This window comes from Leptopilina heterotoma, unplaced genomic scaffold (genome assembly GCF_015476425.1).
Source record: "Leptopilina heterotoma isolate Lh14 unplaced genomic scaffold, ASM1547642v1 Lhet_135, whole genome shotgun sequence".
Taxonomy (NCBI): domain Eukaryota; kingdom Metazoa; phylum Arthropoda; class Insecta; order Hymenoptera; family Figitidae; genus Leptopilina; species Leptopilina heterotoma.
The window spans coordinates 3,017,256-3,044,348 of record NW_025110854.1 but is presented as its reverse complement, the minus strand read 5'-3'; the positions used below and the strand labels follow the sequence as shown (position 1 = coordinate 3,044,348).

The 27,093-nt window shown below is 27.8% G+C and overlaps 1 protein-coding gene across 4 annotated transcripts in view; it reads left to right on the top strand.

Annotated features, from left to right (window-relative positions):
• Positions 1-27,093, top strand: part of LOC122497695 (small conductance calcium-activated potassium channel protein) — a 659,102-nt gene that overhangs the window by 183,434 nt on the left and 448,575 nt on the right. Inside the window, exon 1 of one of the 4 annotated variants that reach the window (XM_043604961.1) lies at positions 15,558-15,627. The exons of 2 other annotated variants lie outside the window; for them this stretch is intronic. The gene's annotated coding sequence lies outside the window, so the exon portion shown is untranslated. Of the gene's footprint in view, positions 1-15,557; positions 15,628-27,093 lie in introns of those variants that run through there. One more of the 4 variants, XM_043604960.1, reaches the window with a different exon arrangement.

The following is a 27,093-nucleotide window of genomic DNA, read 5'->3' as shown; positions in this document are numbered from 1 at the left end:
TGGTGTTCGATTTTGAAATGTCCCGCGCTGCTTCAAAGTATATGCTCGAAATTACTTTGGATAAGTGCCACCAGGGTACGCCACAGTTTCTTCCTCTCACCAGCAAGTTGTGTTACCAGTTCTATATAAGAAGAGACGCTTGCATTCTCAAACGTAGACAAATATTATCTTTGTCTGATTTTTATCACATTCTGTTTCTAACAGAGTGTTCCAATCAAATTAATTTTTTTTTCTTTAGATTAGTAATTTATTTTTTTTTTTTGAAAAATTTTTGCTATGTGTTGGTATTTGTAAAATATTGATTTTAAACGTTGGTTCAGTATTGGTAACCAATAAATAACCAAGCAATAATTTAATTTAAAGCATTGGTAATTAATTGGTCACTAATATTGGTCCAATATTTGTTGCTAATGAATATCCAACGCTTGGAAAGTCCGGCATTTGTCTTGGCAGCAAATATTGATCCAATATTGGCTGCCAATGCTTGGCAAAGTCGTGATCATCCCAAGACTCTGGCAATAGTGGCCCAATATTGGTTGCCATTATTGCACCATTATTGGTACTGCTGGCTCCCAATATAGGACCATTATTGCGCCAATGGTTAATTTCCCATTGGGTGGGTTCCGCCAAGTGCCCGGGTTTCCGTTTCCAGTTTCTTTGCGCCCAATTTGGCTTCATTAATTATAAAAACTAAAATTATTTTTATGTTCCCACCCTCGCTCTTCTTTTTTCAATTATTCTTTCATCCATCTTTCACCCTCTCCATTTCCACTCAACACCCTACATACTTGTTCGCCTATACTTCTTTACTCCTTCCCTTCCTCTCTTCCACATCTATCCAAAACTTGCTCCCTGTCCTCAATTTCATACTTACACACTCTACATAATCTTTCATCTTCACTCATCCAATACTTACACTCATTCATTCCCTCAAAAATGGGAAATTAAATTTTTAAATATGTTTTACAAAGATGGGGACTATTACTAATTTTTTGTTGAAAGTATAGTTTTAGTACAAAATAACTAAAACTTGCAGGAATTTTTACTAATTTCAATAAGTATAGTTTTTACTAATTTATATTTAAAGAATTATATTGTAAAGATTAGAAAATTTGAATTAATAAACTGAATATTTATGCCAAATTGATTACGATAACAGTTTTAGAAGTTAAATGGAAGAAAGCGTGAGAGATATTTTACGAGTGATGAATGTGAAAGTAGAATGAAACCTCTTACAGGTCACGTCAACAACTAGAAAGACATATCTTCCTTTTCTATATAACAATCGCAATCCCAACTTAAATAACACAAATAACATTTGCATCGAACATGTCGAAGTATAAGTAAATGTCCATTTTAAAGTGAATTGCGATTTCCTCACAGTAAAAACAAAGGCACCAATCATTTACGAAGTGATAAAAATATTCTTTCACTCGAATGCAGACAATACTTTATTATTAGAACTGAAGAAAGGCGACTTTTTGTTAAAATTTCATATTTGTAGGAAAAAAGAGGGACAAAACGTTGTACCACTTTTGTAATTTTAAAGTCCGAGAGTTTCAAGTAAAAAAAATAATCCAAATAACCCTAAAAATTGAGGGGCTCTAGAGAATAAGGGGACAAGCTCGCGATTGGACAGGATAATACTAGTCGGATAGCAGTGACAAGCCCTGAGCCGCTTCTATGGAGGCCCTCAATAATTGTGCATGGAGTATTCAAGTGTAAGAAGATAAGAATTATAGCCGAGAAGAGAAATTTTGTAAGAAGTTATACTATGCTTTTTGAAAAAGTGCAATGAATCCCATTTTAACTCACTGGTGGGTCAAAACAATAAAATTGACGTAACCAATATAACTTTATCAATATATTTCAATACTATTTCACTGTTCGACAAAATTAACGCTTTAACGCCCCTGGGACATATGTAAATGTCCTACCTACAAAAAACGGTGGATGTGGAATGTGGCTGTCAAAATTGAAAAATATTTATTTTTATGAATCTTTGAATCTGGGGAGGTTTTTGGTTTAGTGATTAAGAATCCAAGCTACTATTATTATTCGTTAATAAATGAAAAAGTTTTCAGTTTACAAATCGTCCAAAAAAAGAATTTTAAAACATTTAATTTCAAATTTACACAAAGAATTAATCTGACATTGGATTCGTAATCAGCGACCCCGAAAACCCCCACACAGAGAAAAATTCTTTTTTTAATGATTACAATAGTCTACATTACAGCGCGGATATGTGACCACTTTTTGGAATGATTACGAAGACTATGTAATGTGTTAAGAATTGAGTAGGAACGATTACTATAGCTGTTGTAAGGGATACCTTCATGTTTGTACTCCTTACAACTTATCCGAACAGTAATATAGATTATTGTAATCATTATGAATAAATTTTTCTCCGTGCAGATATCAAGTTTTACAAAAAATCAATAATTTTTAGGGTTCCGTACACGTACGGTCTACCGACGGAACCCTATTAGTGAGACTCTTGCGTGGAGAACTAAAATTTGACATACTGATGTATTTTAACGAGAATATTTCAGGAAAAATTTAGAGAACCACATACGTCTTGATCTAGAAAAACGACTAGACACTGGTATTTTTGTCCAAGTTTCCGAAATGTTTATCTTTTTTGTGTGTGAAAAATCGTATTAAATATTAGAAAAAAAATATTTTAACGGTTTTAGTAATTTTATTTGATTTTAAACAAAAGACATAAATTTTAGCGCTCACTGTTCTAAAGCTAATAAACTGAAATTTGGTCCACATGTGTATTTTAACAGATTACAGGAAAAATACGAAAAAAAGTGTTATTTTAAAACCAAATTTTAGCCAAAGGGCTAAAATTTTGTACCTACTTATGTGTATTTTTACTTCAAAATTACAGGAAAAATATAACAAACATGATTTGAATTGACAATCAAAGGGTTATTAATTAAAAAAGTTTCTTTCTCTGTAATTATAATTTACAGAAAACATACTGGGCACAATTAGATTTAAGGTTAAACATATGAAAACAGATATTATATATATATATATATATACCCAGATAGCCAAGCGTACTGATCGTCATTTTCCAGTACGGCGTACTGAGATTATTCTCGTATTGTACCAGCACAAAATAATTAAGTATATACGTATTGGTACTGTACCAGTATAACGACGGTATGTCGTACGACTGAAATTGTTAAATAAAAGAACTCCATAAAAGTATGAGGCTAGTATAATACCATTACGTTGTACTGTGATTTATGAAAATACAGCATATTCGTACGATACAATTACCATACCATTAAAACCATACCATTTAAGGTTATTCAAAACCGAATCAATAAAATTAATTTTTGATTGCAACACAAATGTAAAAGACTAATAAGAAATTTTTACAATTTTTTAAAAAATTGTTATTCTCCTTATTGCTTACATTATGAGACATAAAAAAGCTTTTGTGTCTTTCTATATTTATGTTTACAGCCCAAATTAATTGAATTGGTTTAATGAATTCCAGGTTTCAGTGCGAGTACGTGTTTTTTTTATTCAGTTCATGATTTTTAATGAACATTAAGTTTTTAGTATCAAGACTGTAAATCCAAAGACCTTAAGTACTATCTTTAAACTTAAACTTCACTGTGAAAGCAGTATACTTAATTCAAATAGAAAAATAATTTTAAGTGATTTTGTTTAATTGAAATTAATTTTGTAAGCTTAATCCTAATATATAGAAATTATCTACTGCTTTGATTCCAAAATATTAATGTTTAATTCAAACATATTTTCTGTATTGATTTCAACAAAAATTATGTTTAAAAATTTTATGTTTGATTCAAACTTAAAAGTTGATTATAAATAATTTAAAATCAACCATAACTTATGTTTGAATTAAATATATTATTTCTTTAAATGAACCAAAAAATATGTTTCAATTAAACTTAAATATGTTTGACTGTATAGCAAAGATATTTTAAGTTTGATTTAAAGAAAATTTAAACAATTTTGATTATAAAAGGGTGTTATCACTCTAAATAAATGTCCGAAGTTATGTGACATTCTGTTCATTTTTGTAGTGTCTATAATATGAAGTGTGTTTTGACCCTACTTTTCTAAATTTTTACGAAAAAGAAAATTTCAACTTTTAAGTATATTTTTTGGATTTATTCTCATCCCTAAAAGTATTTTAGCCTATTTGGGTCCTCTGAAGTTGTACCTAAAGATATTTGCTAAATATTTTCAGTCAGATTTTGTATATTTGTTGTTACAGCCAAAGAAGCAACCCTGGGGCTAAATGTTAAATAAAATGGGTGGGGCTAAATGTTAAAAACACAAAATTTTCAAAAAGGACAAAACATGTATATTACGCGAAAATATCAGAAACTTTTTTTTGTTGAGGACAAGTTGCCCTATAATATTGACCTATTCATATTTGCATCTAAGCGGATTTATTGTCTAAAAAAAATTATTTTTATGCAAAATTTAACATTTAGCCCCAGTCTCACCTACTCCTTCTGAATACACCTTTCAATATTTAAAGACACAAAAATCAAATATTTCTGTTTTAAAAAAAGGAAATTTTTTTTATCTTTTTCTACAAAAAATTGTCAGCAATCAGGAAACCATTATATTTGTGGAAAAAATGGATAGTAAATTTAAAATGCAAACTGTAACGATTTAGAGGGAGAAAGAGAATCTCAGTGAGAAAGTCATGATTTACATGCCTATTAGAAAAATAATTTACTGCAAATACTCTAGGAATGTGGCTGCTGCAATGTATGAATATCGGCATAATTTTACGATACGAGAACATTTTTCTTGTTCATAATCCGCAGGCGGCTTCCGTTTACATATTTGAATAATTCATCGTGATAAATTCAAACACCCGTTGGTTTGTCATGCTAGTTAATGCTTTTGCAGATTTACTTTTTTCATTTAAGAATAAAAATCGATTTTTCTGCAATGCGGTCTTCACTGTTGATTCGAATTCGTTATTTCAGACTTTTTTTAAGAATTCAATGTTAATTATGTTTTTCTAAAATTTCGGTTTCATCTTTTTTTTCAATTTTTAGGTGTTAAACAATTTTCTTTTTTTGGTAAAATTTGACTGTGCATTATCTATTAATATTTATTTATCCAATTCTAAATATACATTTAAAATATATTTAAAGACAATTATTTCTTAATATTTGTTTTGATTGTAAATATCTGTTAATTTTTACAAATGGAGTATCAGATCTTAAAAGAACACGCGCTCTACATTTGCCAACTTAACTGTTGGCCGAAAATGGTAAAATGTTTCAATTATTTAATTCCAAATTTTAATAATAAAAAACGATTGTTTAAGGGAGCCAGTTGTAACATTAAAAAGAAAGTCTTTTTCAAGAATTTTTTCCCTAATAAACCATGGAATTTAAAAAAAAAATACTATTCTTGAAAAATATAATTCTTAAAACAGGCATTTCTTTTTATCACGTTTTAACTGGTATACCCCCCTTAAATTTGATATTGAACAAGTTAAAAATATTAACATTAAGGGAAAATAGTTAAGTCTGATATTAAATCATGTTCTTTCTTAAGATTCGGATCTTCAATTATTCTCTTTCTATTTGCGTATACCCGAATTAAAATGTAGACCCTCTCTTTTTAAACCTCTTTTGAACCGGAAAACGATGCGGAAAAATCCATATTCCGATGTTTAGGGGTTGAAAAGAGGATTTCAAATTTTTATGAAAATTAAATTTTCTATCTACCCTAATAGAATTACTGAAATTATTCAAAAACTAATATTTATAGGTACCTTTTACAGGGCAGTTAAAATATAATTGTGTGAAGGAAATTCCAATTTTAGTTTTCGAAAAATTAAAAAAAAACTCTTTTTGGGCCTTTTTAAGCCTCTTAACTGGATAACTAAAAGAGAGTTAAAATTTTGACTCGGGTAGGGACAACTTTATTACAGCAAAAAGAAAATCTTAATTTAAGATCAGTCTTAATTTCATCACTGTTTGCGTCAATGTAAAATTCTCCAAAATCCATTGAAGTTCTACGACAAGAAAGATCAAACATTTAGTGACACTTGTGACTAACATTTTAAAGAACATTTGAGCATTTGACATTATATATATATATATATATATATATATATATATATATATATATATATATATATATATATATATATATATATATATATATATATAATGTAGATTTATACATAAAAATTATTACAATTAAATCATATTCTTAATGAAAATTTGATGTTGAAATAGTCAAACATTTTAAAAGTAATTTTTAAAACACTTATAAGAGGTTATCATTTTTAAAAAATTTGGAGATTATTAAAATTATAAAAAAATTTAAATAAAATAACTTGAACACCAGTTTAAAAACTTTTTAACTTTCTAAATAAATATTCCTAAATAGTACTGAACAGACACGATGCTAAATCGGTCCACTAACGTACTAGGCACGAATGGTCTTCGGACCAATTGTCTGGTGCACTGCCAAAATATGAGCCTGACCGTAGTCCGCAGACCATCGGTCCACTAACGTGCGAGACACGATTGTTATCTGGAATCTTTAGGTACAAAAAAAGAACTCTTTTAATAAAATTAAATTACTTCAAAATTAAATTTATCTTAGTAATGATTCTTTCAGAAAATTTATCATCAAATAATAAATTAAAATAGTTAATACTTAATACAGACTAAAGCAGAGCTGTGCAAAATAATTCGAACCGAACTGTTCGAACTAGGAGATTCAAATGTCGAATTTTCGACATTTTGGCGCCACAAAACCTAACAAAACTCGGTTCGGTTCGAACTTTGCACAGCTCTAGACTAAAGCACAAGAGGGGGAGGGATATAAAACGCTTTACATGCGATACTAGTATAGTACCAATACAGTAACCGTATATATATATATAGTACGATGCATATACAAATATGGCGTATAAGTCTTACTGGTACTGTACTCGCCATTTACCTTCGCACGGTAACAAGTGTACTGTACTAGTATGTCGTACCAGTATGCTTATGCTCGTATAATACGAGTACGATAATAGTATGGTGTACTGAAGGTTTTTGTAATTAAGTTTATCGTACGGTTACTGTATTCGTACTATACTAGTACCGTGTGTAAAGCCTTTTATATCCCTCCCCCTCTTGTGATTTAGTCTGTATTAAGTATTAACTATTTTAATTTAATATTTGATGATAAATTTTCTGAAAGAATCATTACTAAGATAAATTTAATTTTGAAGTCATTTATTTTTATTAAAAGAGTTCTTTTTTTGTACCTAAAGATATTATATAAATCATGTAACTTGTAACCACATTTACTATATTAGAATAATCAGTGTTTTGAAGTATTTTAAGTAAATAATTCTGTAGTGGTTTTGCTTTGTTAATTTTTAAACATTCTTTAAAATAATTATGAATAATGACCATTTATAAACTAAAGTGCAATAGAGTGTGTTTGTATGTATATTCTTATTAATTGATTCTATTGTTTTCATGTAAGTTCACTGACCTTTGATTTTATTATATTGCAATGTACAAATACGTATATATATTTGTGTATGTGTATATGTGTGTGTATTAATTTATTTAATTGTTTGTAATTCCTTCAGTCAATCGAACGTTCTTGTGTTGATCACACGGAAAATCGAAATTTCTAATGGTAAATGTTATATTAGTTTTAGTGCAAAATTCAAAAAAAATTTGTTTATTTTATTTTGTAATTTTTAATTTGTCTTATTAACAATAAACATTTTTTATAGTTTCTGATGAGGACGGTGGGACCGTCGAAACGTTAAATGAATTTTTTGTGTTTTATTTATTTAAAATAACACTATAATTTGACTTGGAGGATTGATATTTTTACATCTTGTTTAGTTTCTCCTTTGTTAGACATTGCTCTTTTATTTTATAAAATTTACTTATATCAAGGAATTATAATTTTAAAAATAGTAATATTACATTACAATTTTAACATCAAGTTTTATAGATTTAATTATAAATTTAATAATTTTCTTTTATCGAATGTTACCAAATTTTGCCTCTTATAGAAAATAACAACAAATTTACAATTCTCTTCTTTTTCAAAACATTCAAATTTTTCCTTCTATCAAATATAATCAATGTCAAATTTTGTCTTACATCCAATTTAACTAATTTCCAATTTTGTCTCTTATCCAATATTTAACCAATTTACAATTTTTCGTTTTCTCCAATTTAACCAACTTCCAGCTTTGTTTTTATCCAAAATAAATAATTTACAATTTTTCCTTTTATCAAATTTAACCAATTTCCAGCTTTGTTTATATTCAATATAACCAATTTCGAATTTTGCCTTTTATCCAATTTAACCAATTTCCAGCTTTGTTTTTATCCAATATAACCAATTTCCAATTTTTCCTTTTTATCCAATATAACCAATTTCCAATTTTTCCTTTTTATCCAATTTAACCAATTTCCAGCTTCGTTTTCATCCAATAGAACCAATTTCCAATTTTGCCTTTATCCAATATAACCAACTTCTAATTTTGTCTTTTATCCAATATAACCAATTTCTAATTTTGCATTTATCCAATTAAACCAATTTCCAGCTTTTTTTATCCAATTTAAACAATTTCCAGCTTTGTTTTTATCCAATATAATCAATTTCCAATTTTTCCTTTCATCCAATTTAACTAATTTCCAGCTTTGTTTTTATCAAATAGAACCAATTTCCAATTATGCCTTTTATCCAATATACCCAATTTCTAATATTGCCTTTTATCTAATTTAACCAATTGTTAGCTTTTTTATCCAATTTAAACAATTTACAGCTTTGTTTTTATCTAATATAATCAATTTCTAATTTTTCCTTTCATCAAATTTAACCAATTTCCAGCTTCGTTTTCATCCAATAGAACCAATTTCCAATTTTGCCTTTATCCAATATAACCAATTTCCAATTTCGCCTTTTATCCAATAGAACCAATTTTCAATTTTGCCTTGTGTCCAATATAACCAATTTCCAATTTCGCCTTTTATGCAATTTAACCAATTTCCAGCTTTTTTATCCAATATAACCAATTTCCAATTTTGCCTTTTATGCAATTTAACCAATTTCCAGCTTTGTTTTTATCCAATATAATAAATTTCCAATTTTTCCTTTTATCCAATTTAACCAATTTTCAGCTTTGTTTTTATCCAATATAACCAATTTCCAATTTTTGCAATAATTTTTCCAAATGGTTTTTATTCAATAGAACCAATTTCCAAGTTAACCAATTTCTAATTTTGCCTTTTATTTAATACTAGCTCCTCCGACGGCCGCAAGCGGCCGTCTATGGTGCTAGTTTTTATATGTCCATTGTCCAAGTCCATTATTTCATTAATAATAATAATATTCAAATTTTTTCAGTTAATAATTTGCTTATTTATATTTGAAATGTTGACGTTTTTTTTGACAATGCAAAATAAGATTTATTATGAGTACTTTCTCTTAACAAAAATAAAATTTATATATTCGCGCTCTTTTTAAATAACATACAACTGCAGCGCCACCTTCACATGTACAAACAATTTTAAAAACACCCTTCTATTAAGATTTTACATTCTCATTGCCCATTCTTTACTTCGATACTTTTCGATACATTCGACCTTTCCACTCCATGTCTTTTTTAAGAAAGGATAACTAATTTCCAATTTTGCCTTTTATCAATTTAACCAATTTCCAGTTTTTTTATCCAATATAACCAATTTTCAATTTTGCCTTTTTGTCCAATTTAACAAATTTCTAGCTTTGTTTTTATCCAATATAATCAATTTCCAATTTTTCTTTTCATCCAATTTAAACAATTTTCAGCTTTGCTTTTATCCAATATAACCAATTTCTAATTTTGCCTTTTATTCAATTACAGACGATTTCCAAATTATAACAAAATTTTAAATTTATTAATAAACATCAAAAAAATTATAACAAATTTTTTAATTTTATTAATAATTAACATCAAAAACTAAACACAACTCAATTAATTATTTAATGATAGAAAAAATTTAGAAAACAGTATCTTAATGTAATTCGATTATTGTTTACTTTTCACTTATTATCACTAATTATATTCACTAATACTTGCTATTCACTAAATCACTATTTACTAATTCACGAAGTATTCACTAATAATAATTCACTTATTTAACTTTATATTTACTCCCCACACAGCACATGATATTTCCTAAATATTTTCTGAATATTTCACTGAAAGATTGAAATATTTCAGTGCAAAGTTCTAGAAATATTTCTGCAAACAGGAAAATGTCCGCTTATGTGGGAATATTCACGCGAAAGTTGAGAAAATATTTCATTGAAATATTTTGGAAATATTCAACTGAAATGATGCGCACTGGTCGAACTCAGTTTCTATGGCCTGTAGAGCTGCGCAGTAGTTTTTGGCTTACTATATCCTATGGGTTTTAAAATATTTCAGAAAATTCCTATTGGTTTGAGGTGTTTAACAAATTTTTCCATTTTGTGAAATATTTTCACAATATTGCAGAATCTTTATGTGTAATATTGCAGGAATATTTCAATGAAATATTTTCTCAACTTTCGCGTAAATATTCCCACATAAGCGGACATTTTCCTGTTTGCAGAAATATTTCTAGAACTTTGCACTGAAATATTTCAATCTTTCAGTGAAATATTCAGGAAATATTTAGGAAATATCATGTGCTGTGTGGGTCACATATAGTGAGTGAATTCACGAGTGAATTATAAAGATTTTTTAATTTAATTTTCGTTGAAGACACGTAGAACGTGTCCCAAGGAAAATAATCTACGATATGATTTTTAATTTTAAAAAAATATTCGTTCTTATATTTAGGTGGTAGGCCGTAAGCGTGAGTGTCCTTTTCGCACTCGTAGATTGATTCTGAGGCCAATATATATATATATATATATATATATATATATATATATATATATTACACCTGTATTAGACCCTACGATTTTAATAAGATCTAAATAGAAATTTCAAAGTTAAAATAATTTTTTGAGGTTAATATTAATCTTTACTATTTTTAGGCAATAAATAAATTATTTATTAGGGGAGAGTCTCCAGTTGTGAGACAGTCAATTTTTTTAACATGCAATATTAAAAAGGCGATTGGTTTATATAAAAACATTTATTTTTATATGAGCCAACTTTTTCGTGTACGCCGAAGCGGATATATAAACTGTTTTTGTTAAATAACAACACTGTGTGTGATAATCGACTAAAACGCGTTTTTTCAATAAATGCAAAGTACTTTTATTCCAAGTTAATTAATTGGAAAAAGTAAATGTAATGCATTTTCTTTGAGTGTTTTCCTTATATTTTGTGATACAATATTGCATTGTTCCAAGCTACGGTTGAAAATAATTTAATTTTCCTTTTTTAAAATAGCGCCAATTTCTGGGTGTGAGACACAGCATATCACCAGTTGTGAGACGGTGTCAACACCCATCTGGGCAGCATAAAAAATACGACTTTGCAGGCATACTATTTAAATGTTGTTTTGATTTTTTTTCTAGTATTTTTGGGCATGTCAAGTGGAAAAAAGTCAATTGATTCAGAAGAAATCAATTTTAATGCTCTTGTTGAAGCTATTAAATTGTGTTTATTTGATAGTCATATTTTGTCGAATAAATATTATTATTTAGTATATAATAATATATATTATTAATATATTTAATTATTTCTACTGAACATAACGTTTTATGTCAAACTTATTAAATTTTAGCAATTTTATAATGAGTGTCTCACAACTGGAGACATTTTTTTTTTTTTGACAAAAGCGATGTGCTCGGAAAATGTATCGTAAAATTTTTTGAGTTCATCGAAACACTACACTTTCTTTTAATAAATGTTGCGTATTTCTGTTACCTTTCGAACGGTGTATTTTATTTACAATTTCGTTTACCCATTTACAATTTACGGGTCAAAAATAAAACCCGTCTCACAACTGGAGACTCTCCCCTATATATATTATTATTATTTAAACACGGAAAAAAATTTCTTGTAAAATTTACAAGATTTCCTGCGCCATATATGAGCCACGGTTGTAGTGTCCACAAACAGCTGAGTTTGGGGATTATACAAACCAAACTGTGTGTGTCACAAACTGCAGGATTTCATGGTGCTATTACAGATTAGTTTGGGCTTCGCCCAAACCAGCTTGTTGGAAACCCAAAACTCGCCTGCGCAAAGCACAACATAACCTATTTGTATATTTTACAAAAAACTTTGTGTTTTCCATAAGGAATTTTTTTCCGTGAATAAATATTAATTCATGTTTGAAGACAAATTAAAATTTGTTTATATTTTTTTTATTAACTAATATTGAAACAACATTGTTTAAAATAACGAATATAATTTAGTACCTAATTCTTAAAATTTTCAATAATAAATGTAAAATAAATTTTTCTTTGTTGAAATTAATAACTTTGATATAATAGAAAAATTGAAAAAGAATTTTAAATTAGTGCAATATTCTTTGACATCTCACAATGAAGAATTTAATATTTCCTTCTTAGTCTGCTCTAAACACGTTCTCTGTTTTAATGCATAACTTATTTTAACGATCATATGATTGTTTCATACATAGGTTTTTTACTTTCATTGTTTGTGACTTAAACACTTTTCTTTTTTTTTATTGACTTTTAAGAGCGCACAGTAAAAAGTCTTCATTTTATTTTGCCAATAAATTTTAATTTCATCATGGTACTAAATTTTATTATCACAAAAATTTTAAGACTAACGGAGTATAAAATAAAGATTCCTCTTATCCGATCCAAATAGGAAATTTTTGCATCACTTTTTCAACTTTTATTTTTTTTATTATTTTAGAATCACTTTGAGTCGATTCAATAAGTTAATAAAGATAAAAAGAAAAATTATTCTTTATGTTTCAACAGCACGACCGTTCTCTTCAGAAAACTGAAATTTTTTTTATAATTTCGTAAAATACACAGTTACAATTTATAATTTAAAAAAAATTAATTGTAAAATTAAGTCTTTACCTTTATAGATTAAATAACACTATCTTTAAAATAATTAAATAAAATTTGTTTGACATATTGACTAGTGAGCGGTCGTCTTTTCTCGAGCACCTCTCTTTACGAGTATTTCTATAGACTAACTCAGAAACCTTAGCGTTTTTATTGCTTCCGCGAGTCGTCTTTAGCGGTTTTGGTGCAGTTTGTTTGTGCTAATCTTTTGCAGTTGCCTTCTAGTGTATATTGTTCGTTACCAATTGGATTACTGTGTGTTCCATTGAGTGGCCCTGGTTACACTCTTCTTTTTGAAGTGTACTAGCTACCTACATTCGAGCTTGTATTGGATGGTCTTCTAGGGAACTGCATAAGAAAATTTGACACTTTCCAACGGGAAGTTGCCAATGGTAACGATTGGTTCAATAGTGGGTCATGCTTAGTGCCCAATGGTTTTTTCTTGGCAAAACAATTGGCAACCATCATTGGACCACCATTGGTTTTAGCTTGGGATGATCACGCTACTGCCAATGATCGATAGCCAAGCATCGGGCCAATATTAGTTGCCAAGAAATTGCCCCCGAGTAACGATTTTCAAACCATATCAATTTGCAGGAATATCACTATCGACAATAAAAACTAAAAAAAAAAATTTTCTCAAAAACTTGAATTTAGACAGAAGGTCCCTTTTAACTTGCCAGATCGCATAAATATATGTATAACATTTATGTATTAGGTATACTATGATCGGTTAGTAAACATACATCAATGAAGAGCAGATGATAACGACTTTAACAATCAAACTGGCATCTATGAAATGACACACAAAGTTTCATACAAAATTTTAACCCTCGCGCTAGTAAACCATTTTTGTTTACGCGGACTTCCGCTTGGGTTGCTCGAGGTGACCCAAACGTTTTTTTTATTTTAATGTTCCAAAAATGGCTAAATTTTATCAAGATTTTTCAATGTAATTGGGTATTAATACAAATAGTGTATTTTAATAAAATGTTGTTCTTGTATTGAATCGCGATTCAATTGGTGAAAAACTCGAGCAGATATTACATTCTTTATTGATTTTTATTGTAGCGCGAATCTATGACAATTCTTAGATACATTCGTTCTGTAATTATCTTTTGCAAATAAAAATAAAAATTTTATTTTAATATTTTAATTTGAAAATGATAATTACAGATCGAGTGTGTCTAAGAATTATCATAGTGTTTTAAATTTTCTATGAAAATTTTTTGTGTCATCTCATAGATGTCACTTTGATCAGTAAAGTCGTTAACTTCTCTTAATTGATGTAAATTAGGTTTTTTTATATTTCCTCCAGTGTGACCTCATTTTTATAAAAAAAAAGAAAGAAATTCACGCTCAGAATTATCGTTTATTTTTCCAACTTGAGATGAAATTTTCACCAAGGGAAAAAGTTCAATAAAAAAAAACTTTGAAAAGAGCATTTTTATTTCCACCTGTTGTCCCATTCTCAAATTTATACATATGTATAAGGAGTCCTCAAATTTTACTCTACAAAAAAAGAAAAAAATACAAATCCTTCTTACAAAAGTTGTATTAAAGTCTCTTTCCTGAACATATTTCTATCACAGAGGAGGAGCAAAAGTTTTATTGACTTTTCGATTGTTTCGAAATAAAACATAAAAACAAGAAAAAATTTTCTAACTTCTAACCAGAGTTGAGGTTAAATATAACGTACGTTATTAAATTGAACAGTATTGACCACTTAAATTTTTCTACGCTTGAAAATTTAAAATAAAATTTAAAATAAATAAATTTTATTTTTTATTTATTAGGTACTAATTAAATTTGTTTTATACAACTCAAGCGTATTATCGTCACTTAATCTACCTGTACAGACGCACCGGCACAGGTAGCATAGTATAATACGCCTTTGTTGCATAATGTAATGCTATATAAATTTAGTAAGAGATAAATTTTATTTTTAAATCATTAATAATTAAGTGTAAAAGATGTCAGTTTCTTTTTAAAAAATCTTCTTTTCTGATGAAAAATTTCATTTTTCTCTTGAAAATCATTTTTTTTTTATTATAAAAATATTTTTTTCAGTCAAGAAAATGTTTATCTTTCTATTAAAAAAAATATCTTGTTTCTATTGAACAATTTTTTTTATATTAAAAAAATCTTTTTTTTCTATTGGAAAATTCTTTTTATTTGCAGATAATGAGTTGGAAATATTTTTTCTTTAGCGTGACAGAAAACGAGATTATTTTTAAATGTCCTTAAAAAAAAGAATTGAAAAGCAAAAATGATAAACGATGAGATTATTTTGTCGCACGCGTTTCATCAATGCCACAGTAGATAAACGCGTTCATTGAACGGAAAAATAAAAATCAATTTTACATTATCGGTCAAGTATCTTCTGATGATCTTTATGCACTTTACACTATCTTTTTCAAAGAATCTTTATTCTTGTCTTTAAAAAAAGGAGTTTAGTAATTAAGGTATTTAACATGCAGTTAACCCAGAAAAGAGACAATTTCAATGAATATTATAATAAATTCAACAAATATCGATTCGACATTTCCTTTCGTCAAGGTATAAATATTTTTCCAATAATTGATATTCCAGGTAATATTATACTATTTGTTATCTGTTGTATTGAAATATTGTAATTTTGTCTTTTTTATTATTTAAATGATGAATAATCTATATTATCAAACTATTGCGGTTGTATTTTTTTAAATTTCTTTGCCTTTTGTAGTTAGCAATTATCTACTTTTAATTATGTTACTTCACCATGCATTTACTTATTTTTTTAAATTCCTTTTTCTTTTTATTAGTTTTTTTTATTGTTTTTATAATTAGAATTCTATTTTTATTGTTATTTATTATTATGAATATATTATTCAGTCATTCTAGATAATGAGGTTTGAAAGAATAGAATAGCTAAGAATTTGCTGCAGTATAGCCAACTTTTTTCCCCGTCTTCAAAAAATAAATAGGTATAAAATTAATATTCCACTAGAATTTTGAAAATTGGTTTTTTAATCAATTTTTGACTAGAAATATCATTAGAAACAGTGTTTTTTTGTCATTTAATTTTTTATATTTCGTTTGGAAAATACACTGGGGTCAAAAAGTTTTAGTACATTTGTACTGATTACTGTTAAGTGCTTGCTTCACTTAAAATTCAAATATTTCTGTAAAAATGGATGTAAGAGAGCTATCAAACTAGGATCATTTTAAAGTTCAATAAATTTAGTGTCAAATAGGCTAAGATATAACCAATTTAATAGTGTAAATATTAAAAATATAATTCTTTAAAGTTAGAGATTTTTTGTGAAATAAATTGCGATTTTTAAATAGTTGCACAATAAAAAGTACAAATTTCATTCTTTAATTCTACACCAAAATCATTCACATATATTAAGTATTTTCATCAAATTCTATAAAATAACTTCTCTTGCTCAACATTTTTCGAAGAATATAAATTGCAAATTCGTCGTTTCCATTCAATTGTTTTATCAATTAACCACACTTTTAAAAAATATAAAACCTCTTAATTGTAGGAAATTTAAGATATTTACATGAAATGTATCCCTCTTTTTATAATTTTATTAATTTTAACTTTTTCATTATTCCTTATTTTCTTTCTAGGTGCCAATTTTCTTATTTTACAATAACAAAGAGATGCATATTTTTCAAAAGTGTGGTTTATTGAAAAAACAAGTGAACGAAAACGACGAATTTGCAATTAATATTCTTTGAAAAATTTCGAGAGCAAGGGAAGTTATTTTTATAGAATTTGAAGAAAATACTTAATATATGTGAATTATTTTTGTTTAGAATTAAAGAATGAAATTTGTACTTGATATTGTGCAACTATCAAATCTTAAAAAAAATTTTTCTTCAATTGGCGTGCGCTTAAATTCTAGATTTCAAAATCGAATTTTTCACGAAAAATTTCTAACTTTAAAGAATTTTTCAATGTTTATACTATATTAAATTGGTTATATCTTAGCCTATTTGACTCTAAATTTATTGAACTTTAAAATGATCCTTGTTTGATAGCTCTTACATCCATTTTTACAGATATATTTGAATTTTAAGTACAAATGTACTGAAACTTTTTGACCCCAGTGCTCTCTAAATCTGAATCAGTGAAATTCCACTGAAAATCAGTGAAATTTGACTGAGAATCAGTGACTCTATTCTCGCGATTTGAATCAGTGAAATTTCACTGAAAATCAGTTAAAAATAACTGAAATGTCTGTCATTTTCCGCTGATTCGCCAATTAAAAAACTACTGAAAATTTCTGTCACATATATTGAAAATTTCAGTTATTTTTTAATTGTCTAATCAGTGAAAAATGACTGAAATTTCAATCATTTTTAACTGATCTTCAGTGAAATTTCACTGATTCAAATCGCGAGAATAGAGTCACTGATTCTCAGTCAAATTTCACTGATTCAGTTTTAGAGAGTGTACGATTTTAAAAAAGTTCTTACAACTTAAAAAGTTGACATTCTTATTTTTAATTTGAGCTATTATAAAATATTTTTGGAATAAGCTCTACATTTTCAGAGGCTAAGTAGGGTTTAAATTTCGACTCGAAAAATTTGAAATGGAGAAGAAAATTTTAAGACTAGTTAAACTAGTCTTTAAGACTCTACTCTTTAAGACTAGTTTAAGTTTTAAAAATATGACATCAAATTCGCAATCGAGGACCCAAGAGCCCTAAATTAAGATTAATTTTTTAAAATCTCCTTGATATATAGAATGTTGTAAACGATCTCCAAAAGGACATGTCAATTAAAAATTTCTCAATTTGACGTTTCGGAACTGGATCCAGTTCCCTCTTCAGAATTTTATTATATTTTTCTACACATCCCCAATGGGAAATGCCAGTGTAGTGCCGATGCTCACCACTGGCTTAGTACTCAGACGATTGTTCGGCGTAGTCTAGCCGAGCCTCGACAATTAGTGCTGGCGCAGTACAGAATTTTTGTTTCGCCAAAGCTTGGACAAGCCACGGCGGCAAGTGCTGGCTGAGTATAGAAAAATTGTTCACAACGCTCTTTGCCAACGTTGCTTCTTTGACATAAACTTGAAAAAAATTATAAAAAAAGTTTATGAATGTTTATAAATATAAATTTATTGAAAAAAATTAATATTTTACTTTTCAGTTGTTCATTTTTTATTTTTATTAAGTTTAATAATAACAATTTAACATAATTGTCTAATTTTGTAAATAATAAATTATTTAAACAAATTAAAATTATAAACAAAATTTAAACTTTAATCTCAATAATAATTTGGTTCCTTTTAAAATACTATTATACTTCTTACTATGAATAAAAAATTATTAAAAAATTACCACGTAATTTAAGAATTACGTAAAATGTTAAATGCAATAAGTAAAGTAATTTAATTTAATAATTAAAAATTTAGTTTAATTTATTTTATTTCAATTTATTATTTCTAACGTATCCCTATTTTTTCTCATCTTTGACTCAATAATTGTATGTCTGAATGATACTGAGATATCAATACTTTACTGTACACATGTGTCGTTAGCATAGTGGTTAGAGCGTTAGTCTGTTAGTCCGTAGGTCGTAGGTTCGATTCCCCTCGTCAGCAATTTTGTTTATTTTCATAGGTTTGCGATATTTCTAGATTCCAATCGTTAGGTACTAAAATATGAAAATCTAATGCACACTTACTGTAATTGTTTATTATTTAATTTTTAAATGTTATAAACAATTTTTTTCTACTTTAGTTACTATATCCATTGTTAGTCTTCATCTTTAATACAATTTCTTTAAGAAGAGAAATATTTTATGAATAATAACTATTTATTAATATTATTTACCATTTTGTTGTTAAATTATTTATAATTATGAATTTACGATTAATTAATAACAATACGGCATTTATTGCATCAATATTCTCAGCCAGCACTGGTCCAGTGCTGCGCCAGCGCTGCCTGGCAGCACTGACAGACAGTACTTCGGCAGCGCCAGACGGCGTTATCATCCCAGTGCCATGCCAGTGCTGGCTCTCAGCCTTGCCGCCAGTGCTGCCAGTGCTGGCGCAGTACTACGCCAGATGTAAATTTCCCACTGGGTCGTTTTATAACATAAAAAATTAATTTTGTTCACATTAAAAGAATTTATTTGAGGTTATATAATATAACTAGCTGTCATACCCGTCTTCGACGGGTTTTAGTTTCTACTATAATATATTTCAACAGGTTTCTACCAATCGGAAATTTAATTTGAATAAGAAAAACTAATAATTAGTTACCATTATCTATTTCATTAGGAAAATATTACTATTTGAATCAGTAAATGACTTTTTCTATCAAATACTATTTTTAACTAATTCAGATTTACAGAACAGTATTTGACAATTTGTAGTACTTTATGCGTTTGTAGTATTTCAATTAATGTATTAATAATTAATACTAATTTTCTACCAGATTTTGGAGTTATATATAGAGTCTAATTCGAACTAATTGTATCGCAAATAGGCCCCACGTTACGACTACTAAAATCTAAAATAATACCTATATTGTAGGCTGAAATTAGGTCTTAAATTTTGACAAAGGGAGCTTTCATAAATGAGGTCTCGCAAGTTTTCGGGATTTTAGACCCCCTCCTCCCCCTGTCACGCAATTTCACATGTAAAAATACAATACAGGCAAACCGCGCTACGGCTGAAAGCAGTTAGACGATTCCGCCGTAGAGAGGTTCGTTAAAATGCTATTAGTGAGTGAACGTTCAGGGATGTATCAACCATTTTAAATCATATGATCTTTAAATATGAAATAGAAGTTATGATATGATAATTTATCAATAACCTTATTTAAAAATATGTATTAAAAATCATTAAATTCTTGCAAAGAATTTTGTCAAAAAATTTGAGAATAATTGAATTCCTTCGCAGAATTTTATTATTTATGAAAATAATCGAATTCTCGCGAAAAATTTAATTAAAATTTATAAAAATCCTAATTAAATTCTTTTGAAAAATATCTTTAAACTTTTTTAAAATAATGGAGTTTCTTTAATAGTTATAATTGAAAATTTTTAAAGTAATTGAATTATACAAAGAATTTTTTCAACTTTTTAAAATAATCGTGTCTGTTAATAGGTAATTTTAAATATTTGATTTTTAAAGTTTATTAAAATTTTATTGAAAATAATTGAATTCCTCAGGAGAATTTTATTATTTATAAAAAATAATTTAATTTTTGCGATAAATTTTAAACATAATTATTTTTTTTAAATTACTTTAATTTGTTATTCTATTTATTTTATTATTTTTCATGTTTATTTTTTATAATATATAAAATATATCACAAAATAAACAAAAATTATAAATCAAATATAAATTAAATAATTTAAATAAAAAACCATCCGTATAAAAATTAAAATTCGAAACTTTTCGGCCCTGAATTTCATGGCACTCACATAGTCACAACTCTCACTGATATAATCCCTTCTACTTCTACCTGGCGAGTTTCCGCCGTATAGAAGTCCGCCGTAGCGAGGTTTGCGTGTATGTCACGTTTAGTAGAGACCCCCCCCCCCCTTCCCCAAAAACGTGACATCATTTGTGAACGCTCCCAAATAAAAATATTACATCAATAGAAATTAAAGCAAAGAGCAATTTGTTAAAAACGAATTAATATAATAAAACTTTTTTTAATTAGATAAGAAAATTCCCGATTTTTCCTGGTCGAATTAAATTCCCGGGTATTTCTCAGGTTTCCTTCGCAGTTAATAGACACTCTGTTAAATGTATTAGTAGAAACTATTACACTTTTTCGATTCCCACATGGGAATCTACATGAGATCCACTTTCATAAAGGAAACCATATGGATTCCCATGTAAAACCATATGGTAGAATTTTTCCATATCCCTATTGAAAATTTCCACATGGGATTTTACATTTTACCCGTTTCTGCGTAATGCCCGGATGGAATTTTGAAAAGCAACAACATACCCCAAACATTTCTAAAATTCAAGACGAAAAATTTTAATTCATAAATAGGAATTTGTTATTTATTTTCGAAGTCATTTCTAAAACATTTCTAGAATTCAAAAATAAGAAAATTTTGATTCATAAATCCCAATTTTCCCTAATGGCGTCTTAAGGACTTTCTATGTCCGAGTGCCCGCTGAAGTAAAATTTCAGTTTTATTGGTACTTTTACTGCACCCTTTATATTCAACATATATATTTTATTTTTTACGTTAAATATGATAATACATGCTATGAAATTTTCAAACTTAAAACCTGAAAATATCAATATAGAAATTGTTTGCAAATCACGTTCATTGATTTTAGAAAATTTGTAATCGACATCAAATTCATGACTCTAAACTTGTTAATAAAATAAATGTAATGAATGTAATTTAAAATTTAAAAACATCAACCGATATCACTACCAACTTAATAAAAAAAATTAAACAATATTTAAGAAAAAAAAATTAATTGAAAATTTTGTCGAAAATCAAAAATATGATTTTGGCTTAAAAATTCGAATATATTATTTATTTTCATTTTTATAGTGAAAAATAGTTGTATTTATATTAAAAAGTAGCTACAGAAAGTTTCACATCAATTTGACAAAAAATTAAAAAATTTGCATTTTTTTGATTTTTTGAATTTTGTGAAAAAAGCTATAACTTTCGTTCAGCTTAATATTTTTCAATCGGATATGGCTATAAATTTAAGTTAGACTCAGACCAAAGAGACTGTAAAGTTTCGTTTTAATCGGTCAAGTAGTCTTTGTGTTTATCCCGGACAAAATATTGCGGACAGACAAACATACATACATAATTTTTTTTATTGTCATTTTTGGAATTCTTACTACTCGAATAGAAAAACTAAACATGAATTTTCAAATTCTATGCAATGTACAGACAAAAGTCTGATCTTATTTATAAAGATAATTACACATAAGTTAATAAACAAGAATTTTGAAAAAATGATATTTTCCACAATTTTTAATTTTTCAAATACCAATAATTTCATCATTTCTGACCGAATCAGGTTCAAAAATAGGTCAATCGAAGCGTTTTTTAATGCTCTACAAGTTGGTAATGATACTTTTAAAGTTATGTACTTTTACATTTTTTAACAAAATTTTCAAAAAAGTATTATTGAGATATTGAGGCAAATGTAATGTTAGTACTCACACACACAAACACACACACATCGAGACATTTTTTAAAAAACCGTTTTTTGGACTTCTGAGGTTAAATTACATCAAAATTTTTATTTATTTATTTATAACATTTATACGGACAGTGCCCATTCGTACATAAAGTACTACAAGATAGGTACCTATAATGAAAATAGGTTTATAAATATCTTAAAAAATCACAATCGAAAATTTTGCTAATACAATCCTTCCTCTATGAGGAAGCAAAAATAAAAAAAAAGTAAAATAAAAAGTCCTTGATATAGTTATTTATTGATGGTACTACACTCTAAATCTGAATCAGTGAAAATTTCACTGATTTCAATACAGTGGTCGAGTTTTCTTCAATTCATTAATGGAATTTCACTGAGAATTATCAGTAAAAACCACTGATTATCAGTGAAATTCCACTGATTCATCTAAGAAAACTGGGCCACAGAATTGAAATCAGTAAAATTTTCACTGATTCAGATTTAGAGTATACTCATATAAATTAATGTTTCTCTTTTATCTTGAACTTTTTTTACTTTCAATATTTTTTCTTTATCGAAGTACTGTTTTACTGAAAATTTTAAAGTTTGATTTTTTCATTGTTCTTTACGTTTACCAACAATATTCTATTTTTTAAATAGGATTAATGGTACTAAACCACTTTTTCTTCAGCCTGCCCTTAAGGGGAAGTGACACCTTTGACCCGAAAAAAAATTGATTTTATTTTTTTTTGCTTAACCCCTTGGCTGTCAACGAGATTTCCACTGTTTGGGCCAAAAGTGTGTTGAAAAAATTTTTAATGGATTTTTATGAAACTTGGTACCCTAAGGTTTCTAGGGTCGCTGATTACGAATCTGACATCAGTTTTTCGAAATTCAAAATATCTGGTTCAATATGGCGGAAAATTTTTTAAAATTTATTGAATTTGTTTGAAACTAGTTAACCACTTCGGCGGCATGGCGTTCCAATTGGCGTTCCATGAGTAAGTGGCAGAAGCGGCACAAAATGCGAAAATGGCATTCCTACTTTAACTCGATTTCAAAAGTCTGTAGTCAAGTTAAACTTGCCAAAATTGAATATTCTTATTATTTAAGATAAATGAAGATGAATAGACAAAAAAAAATTATTTTTTGGAGGTGTTAAATGGTTTTATAAAGGTTTTAAAGTAGCCAATTTTTAACACTTTTTACGAATGGCGTTCCAATATTCACCCAAAATAGTTCACAATATTGGATCCGCCTATTTGAATTTTTGAAAATCAATTTAAGATTCATAATCTCAAATAATAAAAAACATTTGGTTTGGTAAACTTAATTTGTTTACAGAGTTTAGAAATCAAGTTTAAATTGGATCGCCATTTTCGCATTTTTTGCCGCTTCTGTCACCTACTCACGCGACGCCAATTGGAACGCCATGCCGCTGAAGTGGTTAATCTGACATCAGTGTGATAATTTTTGGTGAAATCAAATTTCGATAAATACCCTGAAAAACTAATGTCAGATTCGTAATCAGCGACCCTAAAAACCCCCGAGTATTCAGTTTCAAACCATTATAATTAATTTTTATTTTGTCGTGCGCCATATTGGATCCGCCATTTTGAATTCTATAAAACTAATGTTAGATTCGTAATCAGCGACCCTTAAAACCCCCGAGTAACAAGTTTCAAGCAAATTCGACGAATTTTGGAAAAATTCCGCCATCTTGGATCCGCCATTTTGAATTTCGAAAAACTGATGTCAGATTCGTAATCAGCGACCTCGAAAACCCCCGAGTAACCGGTTTCAGGAACATTTAAGAAGTTTTTAATCACCTTTTTTAAGTTGCGCATATATGCGTCATGAATCACTTTTGGCCAGTTTAGTTTTGCGCATATATGCGTCAGCGACAGTCAACGGGTTAAACTAGAGCTGCTCAAAATTCGAACCGAACCGAGTTTTGTTCGGTTTTGGGGCGCCGAAATGTCGAATGTCGAAAATTCGACATTCGAACTAGGCGAAAAAATTCGAACAGTTCGGTTCAAATTATTTTGCACAGCTCTAGCTTAAACGATACTTTATGGTGTGTAGAATAGAAATTATATCATGAGAAGTAATTTCGAAGTTATTTTATGGGAAAAAAATCGAAATCTGTAAGTGTCCAAAAGCGCTTCGAGTGCTTTTTTGCGCAATCGGATATTTTTTTTTATCGTAGCAGCTCAAATTAATACAGCTCAAATTATTACTAAAGCCAGCTTCAAATTGCTCGAAAGAATGGAAATGAAGGAAATATTGTAATGTAGAAAGTTACTTATATGGTGCAGGCATCGTAGATTAACAGTGGTTTCATTTTTCATGTTTTCACATTACAAAAGTTTAAATGCGTTTTTCTCGAAATTACGTTGTCAAATCGGTGGACAGCCTGCCAAAGTGTTTTCAGTTCGTCATTTACTAATGCGTCATTCACTAACTTTGTCATTTAAGGTGTCACTCCACCTTCAAAAAGTTTTCGAAATTTCAAACAATTTTTTTATTCTATTAAAAATTAAATTTCAATTTCTGTTTTAAAGTCTGTTTCATAAATTTCTGTCCTACATCACCAAATTATAAAGTAATTTTTAAAACAATTTGATTAAATATTTTTTTAAACTTATTTTAAACCTATTTTTTATTGTATTATTATTTTCCTGTTTACTTATTTCAGTTTTAATTTTGGGGGTTACAGAAATATATATCACGTTATTAATAGAAATCAGTGAATATTGTATTAAATTATATTAAAGGTTTTATATATAATCTGTATTATGTTTATTTATTATTATTATTTTATTACATGTGTAATATTAAAATATTATCATATTTTTATTATTTTGACGAGAAAATTCCATATTATTGCGAATTTTTGGGTTGTAAAATGTTGTTTTTAAAGAAACGTGTCTCAAGTGGAACAAACTCATTTTAGTCAGACGTTCTTTACCAGTAAATACACCTGACAGAATGAAACTTCATAATTCATACTTCTCCTTGTAAAACGTCTTTTTAAAAGCTTCAGAAAAAAAATAAAAAATGGAATTTAATATAAACATTTTAAGTTTAAACGAATATTTAAAAATTATGAAAAAAAGGAAAAAGTGAAAACATAATAGACCACTTCCTTAGGTAAATATAAATTAAAAACTTTTTCTAACTTTATCTTTCAATTGTTGTCTACTTTATATTCTGCTCTACATTATTTTCTTTATTTTTATACTCATTCATACAGTAATAAATTTTATTCAAATTAATTCTTAGTTTTTAAAAGTTGGTACACATAAATATTATTTTTAAAAATTCTGAATTCACATTTGCAAATTGACAAAAACTTTTTTAAATATTAAATAAAATGTAAAAATTCTAACATATTATTTATAAAGAGTTTATCTCGCCGACATCTTCTAGCAACATACACTGGGGTCAAAAAGTTTCAGTACATTTTGTACTGATTACTTTTAAATGCTCGCTTCACTTCAAATTCAAATATTTCTGTAAAAATAGATGTTAGAGCTATCAAACTAGGATCATTTTAAAGTTCAATAAATTTAGAGTCAAATAGGCTAAGATATAACCAATTTAATAGTGTAAATATTAAAAATATAATTCTTTAAAGTTACAGATTTTTTGTGAAAATTGCGATTTTGAAATCTAGAATTTAAGCGCACGCCAATTGAAGAAAAAATTTTTTAAGATTTGATAGTTGCACAATATCAAGTATAAATTCCATTCTTTAATTCTAGACCAAAATAATTCACATATATTAAGTATTTTTTTCAAATTCTATAAAAATAACTTCCCTTGCTCTCGAAATTTTTCAAAGAATATTAATTGCAAATTCGTCGTTTCCGTTCACTTGTTTTATCAATTAACCACACTTTTGAAAAATATAATATAATAAGAAGAGGGATAAATTTCATGTAAATATCTTAAATTTTCTAAGATGAAGAGGTTCAATATTTTTCAAAAGTGTTGTTATTTGATAGAACAAGTGAATGAAAACGACGAATTTGCAATTTATATTCTTCGAAAAATTTAGAGCAAGAGATATTATTTTTATAGAATTTGAAGAAAATACTTAATATATGTGAATGATTTTGGTCTAAAATTAAAGAATTAAATTTGTACTTTTTATTGTGCAACTATCAAAACTTAAAAAAAATTTTTCTTCAATTGGCGTAGGCTTGAATTTCAGATTTCAAAATCGCAATTTTCACAAAAAATGTCTAACTTTAAAGAATTATATTTTTAATATTTACACTACTAAATTGGTTATATTTTATCCTATTTGACTCTAAATTTATTGAACTTTAAAATGATCCTACTTTGATAGCTCTTACATCTATTTTTACAGAAATATTTGAATTTTAAGTGAAGCGAGCACTTAACAGTAATCAGTACAAATGTACTGAAACTTTTTGACCCCAGTGTAACCTCAAATCTCTATTGCATAAAGTGTCAACATTTATTTTTTAAAGCAGCTTTTTGCTTGTGGAACAATGTGTCATTGTCTTTTAAAACAATAATAGCAAGAAAATTTTAAAAGTTATAATTATGTTTCTTGGCCATTCGTTAATTTATATATATACTTATTTGATGCTCCGCATCTTAAAAGGGCACTTTCAGCATTGATTTTAAATAGTAAAAGTGCCCTTTTAAGATCCGGAGCCTTATTTATAAAAGTAGCAATAGGTCTGACGGATGATATGACGGAGTGCGGTGACACTATAACTCGGTCCAGATTTGACCTAGACCAAAAAATAAAAAATCATTAGTTTCTGCAGCTCAAAATCTAGCGAAATACGTAACCGTTTTAAAAAATGCATTTTTCGCAAAATGGCATCGATTTGAAGGAAAATGTGCGTATTTTTGACTAAATTTCG